Source organism: Brachyhypopomus gauderio, unplaced genomic scaffold (assembly GCF_052324685.1).
Source record: "Brachyhypopomus gauderio isolate BG-103 unplaced genomic scaffold, BGAUD_0.2 sc67, whole genome shotgun sequence".
NCBI classification, from domain to species: domain Eukaryota; kingdom Metazoa; phylum Chordata; class Actinopteri; order Gymnotiformes; family Hypopomidae; genus Brachyhypopomus; species Brachyhypopomus gauderio.
Window position 1 is genome coordinate 618,641 of NW_027506888.1, and position 12,503 is coordinate 631,143.

Here is a 12,503-nt window from a genome sequence, read left to right on the forward strand (position 1 = left end):
CTTAGGAAACATATCGCCCTTTGCGGTAGAAGCTTTAGACTCTTTCCGTAGCCTGCGGTAAACGAGTAAACAAACCAGTTTTGCTTCAGTGGTTCACCTTCAACTACTACTAGCCCTAGTGATCTACATAGCGGTTATGAACCTATGTTGATTTCCTGAAGGGTTTTATGAAAAGTATAACAGATCGAAGGCTAAATGAATGTTATTTTGCAATATCGCTCACTATAATAGCGGACGATCACAGATAGGCTCGCAATGTGTTACTAGCTGGCTAGCAAGCCTCCTGGCTAGCTGGCTAGTGTTGCGCTTGGTTCCACTTTCACCTTAGCGCAGCATGTTCGTTGATGCAAGAGAAAACATTACCAGTCTTGTCTTTAACCTTTTATTATAAGCAAGTAAAAATACAGAGATCTCTGGAGAGAGAGTATGCAAAACCCTATCTACTCTACCCTATAGCATTGTGCGCAGGTCTCTCTAACTCAGACACTTTTCCTCCTGTCCTATATAGTGTGGTCTGGGTATAAGCCCCCACCTTTGCTACTCAGCGATGGAGTCTCCCTATGTCTGATAACTTGTCTGCCTATTGCTCAAAAACTGTTTTTGCATGTTCTCCAAAAGTTGTTTGTCTAACACTTTCAGAATTAGATGAGCCCATCTTAGTTCCCTAAATCCTACAACATGTTTTGACAAATTAGCGATCACAAAGGTGAAAGAGGCCCCACGTCTTGGGGTTGTAATCCACTTAACTTTCACTACTTGGGGTTGCACCTAAGTTACAGACGTCAAACACAACATACATTTCTTCTCTAGAAGTGAAAGCGATGTTTTCACTTCTTGGTTTGCAAATGTCAAGTGGACCTACAGAGGCTATTTTGAAGCTTTCTCTTTTTTAGCTAACTTTCTCCTGCACGTACTTAAAAAGGGCAGACAAGCATATTCTCAGATACTTTTGATAAAAAGTAATTTGATTAACACTGTAATGTAAACAAAATATAAAGGGATTACAATATTGATCTTAAGCAGTATGATTAACTGTAATGCTAATGTATTTTAAATATAATTTCCAACAATTCCCCCTTTTGATATCTTAAGATATCACAACTTGGTTTCTTCCAAAACTACCATCTCATCTTCTGACTCCAACAATGACATCATACCCTATCATCCTTGTGGTTCCTTTCAGTCTTTCTGCTGATGAAACGTTCCACTAAGCTTCTTATGCATGGAATACAACAACATCCTCATATAATCGCAATACTCAAAATGCAGCAATGGATGTTAATGCTGTCATAAGAACTTTATGCTTGCAAGATGGCCATTCCAGCCGGCCAGTAGTATAATTATCAACCCCTAAAGCTTTATGTGAAACTCTCCAAGCAAACTCAATTTTACAGTTACTATTAAGACAATAATGGCCTCGACCCACCATGGACCCACATACACAGGGGGCAGTCCCCTGGAAGGTCCTGGTGACCCAAACAGTGTATGGCCAACATGCTGTTGAGTTATAATAATCACACTGCTGCTAGTTTTAATGATAATGCAAAAACATGTAGTCAAATAAACAATGTTAAACAAGGCCTGTAAAACAAAATTAGATAATATTACCAAAAATCCAAATACATCACAAAACTTTTACTTAATCTCTGCCAGCGTCCTCTATTCTTCTTGGAGGTGAGATTATCTTCTTATCCCACGTAGGAGGTCAGGGTGGACTACCTGATTGTCGAACCTCCGCTCTCGGGTAAATTATTCTGACCCGTTGTTTGAGAGCTCCGTATCTCGGCACGCTGGTTCTGATGCTCAGCACCGGCTGAGGTGGTACCACGTTTCTCCTTTGCCCTTCAGTCGGACGGAGTGTGATGTTCTCTTTAGTGACCTTGAATGGACTGGTCCACCTGGGCTCTGACCACTTTCTTTTGATGACCTTGAGCAGGACCCATTTAGTGACGGGCAAGTCTGCTCATGAGTTGGTTCTGACTCCTCTCCTTGTACCTGGACAGAATAAGCTTCACATATTGCTTTTTAGTGCATTGTAACCTTCTTTGTACAACCCTGAGTACATCTGTCAGGTTTCGCAAGCGCGTTGGGGGACCCCCGAAAACTTCTCACTGTCATGAGCTCAAACGGCATGAATCCTGTAACAAAATTCACTAAACATCTTCTGGCCAACAATACAAATACATTTGTGCACATACCTTTACCTTTATCCTTACCATTTATAATTTCCAATTTAGCCTGAGATTGAGAATGATAAACCAACCCATATTTGTGTCTCAAACCCAAATTTTTTTCCACAAATTTTTGCTTCTAGCTAGTGAAGTGCATCCCATTATCTGAGCACACTAACTTAGTAAACAATGGTGCAGTATCCAGTAATTTTATCAACATTTTGCAGATTGACTTAAGAGTCTTCTGCCCTGGTGGGAAATGCTTCTACCCAACCTTGGTTGGGTAGTCCTTGTATTGGTATTAACATGTCCATGTAGTCAATCTGAATTTCTTCTCCTACATACATTGCATATATTTATACTCTTTATTTATTTCTCTTGTATATCTGAATCTTACATATGTGTAGTTCCTTACACTATTCTCTGCTGCTGTAACAATGCAAATTTCCTCACTATCTTATCTTAGCTCCTGTGGGCCAGGGAGCCTACTTAGACCTGGTCTTAAAGCATGACAGCTGTTCGGCACATTTCAAAAATCACATTACTCTGTCCAGTCTGCTTTTATGTCAGTATGGGTGCCATCAGTAACTAAAATTTTCCTTCATGTATTTTTACCCACGTGCTACCCTGTGTGCCTCAGTTCACATTGGTTTGATCAATAGACTCTGTACCCCGTTTGGTCCTTCCCAGACTTCCTTACTTCCTTATCTCTTTTACCATCTTTGTTCAACAATGCTATTTTATTTTATTTCATTAATTAATTAATTAATTTAATTTTTTCTTTGGGGTAGATTTTTCCTGTAGTTTAAGTAGCTCTGGGCCCTGTGGTAGAAGAGATCACTCCTCGTCTGCCCTGCAAACCATCTGATGGGCTCCTGTGACATAGCCTGCTTGCCTCTGTCTCTCAGCTCGCCCCCCCTTTTGATATCCTGTAACTGTGTGTGTGCGACTTCTGCTTCATGCTGTGTGCTGTCTAACAGGAAGTTGAGGTGTATCAGCAACTTCCTCTTCCCCCTTATTCTGAAACCCACTCCGATCCTGCAGGAGTGTGTTTCAGACACATCTAAGTAAAATGGTAGGTTATAATCATCAACTGCCTAAGTCCACGGCCTGTGCCAATACCTGTTTTAGTTTAATGAATTGTCTTTCTCTGTAATGGGGAAATACTAGTCAAATGAAGTTGTTTTAATAAACTAGGTATTACAAGATTTAAATTAGCTCACACTCAGAATGTTAGTTGTTACCGATGCCTTGCTGTACTCTATAAAAAATGACATTTTTTTTGACATTGTAAATATAATTAAGTTTTTTTAAGTACTATCTAAAAGAATAATCTAGTAAGAATCTCACAGAAAATTACATGCAATACTTGGTGTTTCTCTGTAATAGTTTGTCTTCAAATACATTTGTATATTTTAGTCTAAATAGCAAAGTAAAATTTACAATGCTTTTGTAATTTTCTTTTTGTGAGAAGCTAAACTGAAAACAGCAAGTAAAAGGTCACTTGCAGAATCCACGCATGCGCAGTGATATCAGCAAGTCAAACGTTTTTCAACGGAGTGCAGCTGAGATTTTGTTACTGTTGCTGCACTAAAAGAAGCTATTTTTTTTTTTGCTTCACAAAATGTTGCACAATGCTTTGTAACATTTTAATGCTGGTTTTATATCAGAAATTAATACTGTTAATAAAAATATTTATCAGTTAAACATTACTAAAGAACTTAAAAAATTACTACTATTGTCACGTTGAGGACCCCGGCCCCTCCCTTTTGGGCGTGTGTCAACGTTGTCCACGTGCTTTGTCTGCGTTAGTGTATATACGTGGTTAGGGTTTTGTCGTGTGATTAATAAGTCTCACCTGTGAATCATCTCGTGATCACGTGGGGCTAATGTAGTTTGTCTATTTAATGTGCGCTCGTGCAGTGTCCTGTGCTCGTCGTTGTCTAGGTTTACACGTTGCTGTGTGTATGAAAGTTGTTTGTTGCTCATGCGCTATTGCGCAATATCTGTTAAAATAAACGAAGTGACGTCAGTCCAAAGGATTCCGTGTCTCGTCCTTCGTGACAGCCCGAACGTCACAACTATTACGTAAATAATAAAAGCCATGGGAGAATGTGGTGCTACATTGTTGTAGTAAAATCTACTAAAGTACACCGAGTAAAATCTAATTGCATATATTGTGTTGCAAAGTAACATTTACTGAAACATTTTGTAGTTAAATACACTGAAAATTATGAGTACATATTACTTGAATATATGCTTTGTTAAATTTACTTGCTGTTTCTACATGGAAAAACTTTCCTAAGTTTTTTTTCTTTTATTTATTTATTTTTTTTGTAAACCATACTCCAAATTTTTCAGTGTACTGGCTCTCCTTGTCATGCTTCCCTACTCCTTTCCCATGTGACCAGGGTGTGAAGCTAACGAGATCTGTGGAGTGGCTGAATCTCCCATCATATACCAGCACTGCTGGGCATGTCTCAGCTTTACAGGGGTCGCCGCACCCTTAGGCCTCACAGACCCCTAGTTTCAATTTCCCATACTTGATCCTGTAGCTGTTCCTCAAATTCCTCCCATGAATTGGATCCCTTCCTATGTCCTATGTCGGGTGGTGGGACAAAGATTAAATCAAAGTGATCCGGCTTCAAGGTCATGAACTGGGAGTGGACGCCCCTCGCGGCTCATGAGTGAGGCTTCAGGAAACCGCTGTAGATAGCAACCGTGGAGGGCAGTCTGTGGACATCAGGTGCATCAGGTGTCTGCTGTCTGTGAACAGTGCATTTGTAATGTCTCTTCCACACAGGTTAACAGGTGCAGTGTTTGAACCTGTGTTTAATGGCCTGCTGGCCGCAATGTACAGTCATTAGAACAGCTTTGTGCAGACTTTGATATTCTCCAGCCAGAAATGATAGTCTTTGAGTACCGCCAGTGAGGGACAACATAGGTTTTGCCGTGGTTTTGCTGTCCGAGTTCTCATCAGGGCCCCGCCATTGCCCTGGTGCTGCTGAAGGGTTTGGTGCTGGACCTCTGACCTCTGGCCCTCCTTCATCCTACGGTTCTGTGGGGACTCTCTTTCGCCCAATGACTCTCCTGAACAGAAAGAGAACATCCACCCCACCTGCCACAACGAAGTTGCCAGGATCACTGTGACCATCCCCTTCCTCTAAAATTTAGGTTAAACCCAAACTGTGGATACTACTTCATAAAATAATACACTTAGGGGACATATTGAGGTCTCTGGGGCGGACCCCCGCTCTGAGGACTGTTGCAGTGCAACAACATGCTCAGAGACATTTCATCTCTGCCCAGCTTCAAGAAGAGTCTCAAAACCTTCCTATTTAGATCTGCTTTTAATTAAGAAACTCCAACTCTGTTCTAAATGCCATCTTATTTACTTTATTGCATTATTTTTCCATTATTTCACAATTTGTCACTTTATTACATTCTTTTATTGTTTTCCATGTTTAATTTCTTTTAACATTCTTTTCCCTTTCTCTTTACTTCCTTTTAATGTTTTCTTTTTTTATTATTATTTATCCTGTAAAGCACTTTGAGTTGCATGTATGTATGAAAGGTGCTATACAAATACAGATTATTATTATTATTATCATTATTATTATTGTTGTTATTATTATTAAACATTTCCCAGTCACTTTAACTGGCGTCAGGTTCCCCATATTGAACTGACAACATACAGACCCATTCCCAAAATTTGAAAAACATGGAAATGTTGATCAATATCCAAAAAAGCTACTTTCATGGATTATGTATTCAGGGCCAGCAGTGTAAACAATTTCAAGTATTTATTTTTATTATTTTTATTTGTTATTATTATTATTACTACCACTCCTCTAAGTCTCCCAGAGCCAAGCTCTTTCCTGCTGTCAGCTTATCCAGTTTAACTAACCAAATGCCTCCTCCCTCACTGGGCAGTGAAGTCAGTCAATGGCAGAGACTAATATTCACCAAGGCCAGTGGGCCTGTGCACAAATGGCATGTTTAAAACTCCCTGTAATTTTGACTCACTTTTCCTAGATCTAGTGCCCTGGTACGGGCCTACAGACTCATCCAACTCACAACACTCTGGGGCTAAATGCTGGGGCGAGAGAAGCTGTTTTGTGACATTACATCATTCTTCTCTGGCTTCTATCAGTTCCTCTACTAGGGAGACACTTCCTGACTTCAAACCATCGCCCCCCACTGTTTCTCCCTCTGACATGTTATCTTCACTCTCTTCACTCACCCCCACGTGTGCGCTCTCAACATCTGACTCCACCCAAGTCCCTTTTAATTTGCAGTTAATCCTTACCGCGCGACCTGACTTACTTTTATTGTCTATTTCCCTTTTTCTTGCTCCCTTAACTCCCTTCTTGGTCTTTCCTAGTTTAAATCCTTTAACAGGACTAGCACGCTTCTCTACCTCTGCTCGCCTGCCTGTCTTCTGTGTGCAGCGTGTTCTAATGTTGTTCACCACTTCCTCTCTGTCAGTCTATTCAGAGTACTCAGACTCTCTTCCTGATCTGGCTTCCTGTGAACTGTCGCAGTTCTCCCCCCCTCTCTCATCTTGTCGAACGGCTCAATTTGCATTGGTTTTTACACTCTTTATTGGGAGTTTTAACTATTTGCAGGGTTCCTGTTTTTACATTAACCACTGCATAGATTCCTTTTGTAGTGTTGGTGGCACTCTCCTGTGAGGGTGGCATATTTTTCTTACTCTCCGCTATCTTCCTGGCCTGTTCTCCGATAGCCCAAGCCAACAACACTTATATTTTGCATCGCAATGCTAGTTCTCTTTCACGATTGATAATTTGTTGCTCTTTCAGTTGTTCTAATTTGCAGAGAGACTGTGATGATTTATGGTCAATGATGTCACCTCAAGACACACGGTCGTCACCTGCCTTCCTGCCTTGGACACCCATACGTCTAATTCAGCATAACAGCCAGCCCTTATTTAGTTCCACTTCTTACAATTTTCTTCAATAGCATAAATTACTTTACTGGTCATATTCATCTGTTTCTCTAAAGTATTTCATTCCCATGAACCAACATTCCATTCTACATCAAACTGTTTGTATGACTTCTGCATTTCCTCACCATGTTGATAAAAAACAGATACTCACCTGAAATTGTCTTCAACCTTACTTACTAGACTGAGGGTTCTGTTGACACCGTAAGGTTTACCACCCTCAATCAATTCAGGTTCCTTGTCCGGCTTTTTGCTTGTCCAATTTGGGTATTTATGGATTCCTCCGGTCCAAAGGTCTACCAAAACCTAGCGCGCGGGGACTTTAACCCCTGCGTATCCGTTCGCCCCGTCAGACGAACGGTTCGGCTCGCCACACCACGAAAACAAAACCACTTATTATGCCGGTAGGGACTCTAACCCTTTTTCCATAGGGACTCTAACCCTATATTTTCCTTTTTGGGACTGAAACCCTTTTCCTTTTAGGGACTGAAACCCTATTTCCTTAGTAAAAAAATTATTGATTTATTTTATTTTATTTATTTTTTTAAACCAAAGACTGGATTTAATTTGGTATCGCCCAAGTGCCATTAGTTCATCACAATTTAGTTATGCACAATTTGCAGAAATTTGTTGCAACAGGTTTTCTGCTTACCCCTAGTTTTTGTGCCGGCACGGATGAACTAACAGCCTTTAGACGAAGAATTCCAAAACGTCTCGCATCACGTCGGGAGTCACCAAAAATGTTGCGCTTGGTTCCACTTTCACCTTAGCGCAGCATGTTCGTTGATGCAAGAGAAAACATTACCAGTCTTGTCTTTAACCTTTTATTATAAGCAAGTAAAAATACAGAGATCTCTGGAGAGAGAGTATGCAAAACCCTATCTACTCTACCCTATAGCATTGTGCGCAGGTCTCTCTAACTCAGACACTTTTCCTCCTGTCCTATATAGTGTGGTCTGGGTATAAGCCCCCACCTTTGCTACTCAGCGATGGAGTCTCCCTATGTCTGGTAACTTGTCTGCCTATTGCTCAAAAACTGTTTTTGCATGTTCTCCAAAAGTTGTTTGTCTAACACTTTCAGAATTAGATGAGCCCATCTTAGTTCCCTAAATCCTACAACATGTTTTGACAAATTAGCGATCACAAAGGTGAAAGAGGCCCCACGTCTTGGGGTTGTAATCCACTTAACTTTCACTACTTGGGGTTGCACCTAAGTTACAGACGTCAAACACAACATACATTTCTTCTCTAGAAGTGAAAGCGATGTTTTCATTTCTTGGTTTGCAAATGTCAAGTGGACCTACAGAGGCTATTTTGAAGCTTTCTCTTTTTTAGCTAACTTTCTCCTGCACGTACTTAAAAAAGGCAGACAAGCATATTCTCAGATACTTTTGATAAAAAGTAATTTGATTAACACTGTAATGTAAACAAAATATAAAGGGATTACAATATTGATCTTAAGCAGTATGATTAACTGTAATGCTAATGTATTTTAAATATAATTTCCAACACTAGCTGGCTGGCTAGCTAGAAACTGCTTCTGTGCAAAATTTGTCATTTATTCTTTATAAAATCATTACTTATTTTTTTATTATTTCGTTTTTGTCTTTTGCCTAGATGTTTGCTTTGTAGATGTGAAAGTATAGTATAGAATAATCTAGTTGAGTGGATATGTTTTGGCTAAGCTGATTTAGCTTGGAAGTTTGGTAGTTTTGTAGTTTGGTGTACACATTTCTACTTGTATACTACTATATATATTACATGTTTCACTATTTTTTGTGAAGCAAACACTTGAGCAAACATTTCAAGCAACAATATTATTGATCTCTTTCAGTAAATGTGTAATTTCATATAAAATATGAAAGAATTTTTGAAAATATGCCTCATATTTCCAGGTTTAGGACCATATTATTTATTTATGCAATACTTTAAGTCAATGTAACCTCATTAGGAAGAGAGCTGAGATTGTTCTGAACATTTTGATATGAGACATGTGGGTAAAATGACTGATCTCTCCGGCGCCGCTCGAGTGGCTGCCTGTTACAGCAGCTCCCGCTCATTGTGAGCGTTTTTCTCTTACTTTTTAGCTCTTTTTTATAACAGTTTAAGTTTACGCACTTCTTTACTCTGTCCGCACACCGTGGCAGTAAATTTGTGAAGTTTGCACTTTTTCTTTCTTTGTTATTTCTCGCGTATTATATACACGACCGGGGATCCAGTGCACAGCATGCAGGACCCCATTGTTTACACTCGGGAGCAGCTTCTGGCGCTACGTGACTCAGCGGGCGCCCCAGGGGAACGAGCTGAGATCCCCCGCGAGCTGAGGAGGAGACGACGGGGGAATCGCGCGGGGGCTCTGCGCCGGGCAAGAAGATGTTACAAACCAGTTCTCCCTTCCGTTATCATGGGCAATATACGATCTCTCTCTAACAAGATGGACGAGTTAACGGCGCTGACCCGGCACGAGAGGGAATTCCACGAATTTAGCGTCATGGTGTTTACGGAGATGTGGCTAACGGCGCTAACTCCGGACTCTCTCGTCTCCCTGGAAGGCTTTCACCTCACCCGAGCGGATAGGACAGAAGAGAGTGGTAAGAAGAAAGGAGGAGGACTGGCAGTGTTCGTGAACAGTAGATGGTGTAACGCTGGGCACATCACTGTTAAGGAGCAGAGTTGTTGTAAGGACATTGAACTGTTAGCAGTTAGCATGAGACCCTACTATCTACCGCGGGAGTTCTCACACGCTATCGCGATAGCTGCGTATGTTCACCCGTCTGCTAACGCCGACACTGCCTGTGACGTCCTGCACTCAGCTGTGAGCAGGATTCAGACCCAGCACCCCCAAGCCCTCCTTCTGATTTCTGGAGATTTTAACAACTGTTCTCCATCATCGACCCTGTCTACGTTCACCCAGTACGTTACCTGCAAAAACAGAGACAATAAGATACTGGATCTGTTTTATGCCAACACAAAGGGAGCATATAACTCATCACCCCTCCCTCCCCTAGGAAGATCTGATCACAACCTGGTTCATCTTCTCCCTGTGTACAAACCTCTTGTACACAGAGAACCAGCCGTGACCCGCACAGTAAAGAAATGGACTGTGAAGTCTGAAGAGGCTTTGAAAGACTGTTTCAGCACAAGGAACTGTGTGATCCACATGGGGAGGATATCGATGGTCTCACACACTGCATAACAGACTATGTGAACTTCTGTGTGGAGAACACCGTACCCACCAAGACTGTTCGGTGTTTCTCCAACAACAAACCCTAGATTAACCCCAATATAAAGGCTCTCCTGAAGGAGAAAAAGAGAGCTTTTAGATCAGGTGACAAAGAGGAGATGAGGGGTGTGCAGAGAGAACTGAGGAGAAAGATCCGAGAGGGCAAGGCCAGCTACAGGAGGAAGATGGAGGTCCAGCTGCAGCAAAATAATGTCAGAGGAGTCTGGAATAGCCTTAAAACTACTTCCAGCCACAAGAAGCCTGACTCCCAGGCTGGACGGGACCAGAAGTGGGTGAATGAACTCAACCTGTTCTTTAATAGGTTTGATCACTCACCTGCCCCCTCCACTTCACAGACACCACTGCCGGGATCTCCCTGTCTGGCAGCATCAGCATACTGCCCCACACCCTCTTTTACACCCAACCCCCTCCCTTTCAACTCACAGCCTCCACCAAATGACTCCCCTGCTGACACACACTCCAGCAGCCAGCCCCCCCACCAAACAGCTCTCCTGCTGACACACACTCCAGCAGTCAGCCCCCCCACTTCAGTCTGGCATTTACCACGTCCAAGGTGAGAGGTAAGCTCAGGAGGATCAAGATCAGGAAGGCTGCAGGCCCAGATGGAATCAGCTCAAGGCTTCTCAAGTTCTGTGCCTACCAGTTGTGTGGTGTGGCCGGACACATCTTTAATCTCAGTCTGAGATTAGGGAGAGTTCCACAGCTGTGGAAAACATCTTGCGTGGTACCAGTGCCAAAGACCCCACACCCGAAAGACTTTAATAGCTATAGGCGTGTGGCACTGACCTCACACCTGATGAAGACCCTGGAGAGACTGCTTCTTGTCCACCTCTGCCCCCTGGTGAGTCCAGCTATGGACCCACTTCAGTTTGCCTACCAACCTGGCATTGGAGTGGAGGATGCCATCATCCACCTTCTACACAGGTCTCTCTCTCACCTGGAGAATGCTGGGAGCATCGTGAGAATCATGTTTTTTTATTTCTCTAGTGCTTTCAACACAATCCAACCCACACTACTGAAGGACAAGCTGGAGTGTGCTGGTTTGGACCATCACCTCGCCACCTGGATCTTGGACTACCTCACAAACCGACCTCAGTATGTGAGGACACAAGACTGCCAGTCTGACGTAGCTGTCTGCAGTACGGGGGCTCCACAGGGAACAGTCTTTGCTCCCTTTCTCTTCACTCTCTACACTGCTGACTTCAAGTACAGCTCTGCCAGCTGCCACCTGCAGAAGTTCTCAGACGACTCTGCTATTGTCGGCCTCATCAGTGAGGGAGACGACAGGGAGTACAGAGGACTGACGCAGGACTTTGTGGATTGGTGCCAGAGGAACTGCCTGCAGATTAACACCAGTAAAATGAAAGAACTGGTAGTGGACTTCCGCAGGGCCAAACACTCTTCCCCTGTACCAGTGAACATCCAGGGAATGGACATTGAGATTGTGAGGTCCTACAAGTACCTGGGTGTTCACCTCAACAACAAGCTGGACTGGTCTGACAACACAGCTGCACTTTACCAGAAGGGTCAGAGCAGACTGTATCTCCTGAGGAGACTCAGGTCCTTTGGAGTGGAGCGCGCGCTCCTGAGGACCTTCTTCGATGCTGTGGTGGCATCAGCCATCTTTTATGGAGTGGTCTGCTGGGGCAGCAGCATCTCCGCGGCTGACAGGAAGAGACTGAACAAAATCATTAAGAAGTCCAGCTCTGTCCTGGGGGGCCATCTTGACCCGGTGGAGGTGGTGGGAGACAGGAGGACCAGGACCAAATTCAAGCACATGCTGAAGAACCTGTCCCACCCCATGCATCACTCTCTGACCGCACTGAGCAGCTCCTTCAGTGCCCGGCTGCTGCACCCGCGGTGTGTGAAGGAGAGATACCGCAGGTCCTTCCTTCCACACGCTGTCATACTGTACAACAGCCACTGCTCTCCATAGCTCACCTGTACTGTACAACAGCCACTGCTCTCCATAGTTCACCTGTACTGTACAACAACCACTGCTCTCCATAGTTCACCTGTACTGTACTACAGCCACTGCTCTCCATAGTTCACCTGTACTGTACAACAGCCACCGCTCTCCATAGTTCACCTGTACTGTACTACAGCCACTGCTCTCCATAGT

The 12,503-nt window shown here is 43.0% G+C and overlaps 1 long non-coding RNA gene across 1 annotated transcript; it reads right to left on the minus strand.

Annotated features, from left to right (window-relative positions):
* Window positions 1-368: 368 nt before the first annotated feature.
* LOC143490892 (uncharacterized) lies at window positions 369-8,623 on the minus strand. The gene is made up of 2 exons (XR_013125022.1): window positions 7,790-8,623; window positions 369-1,995 (listed from the first exon to the last, which is right to left on the minus strand). It is a non-coding gene; the product is annotated as an uncharacterized LOC143490892 (long non-coding RNA).
* Between the last annotated feature and the right edge of the window lie 3,880 nt (window positions 8,624-12,503).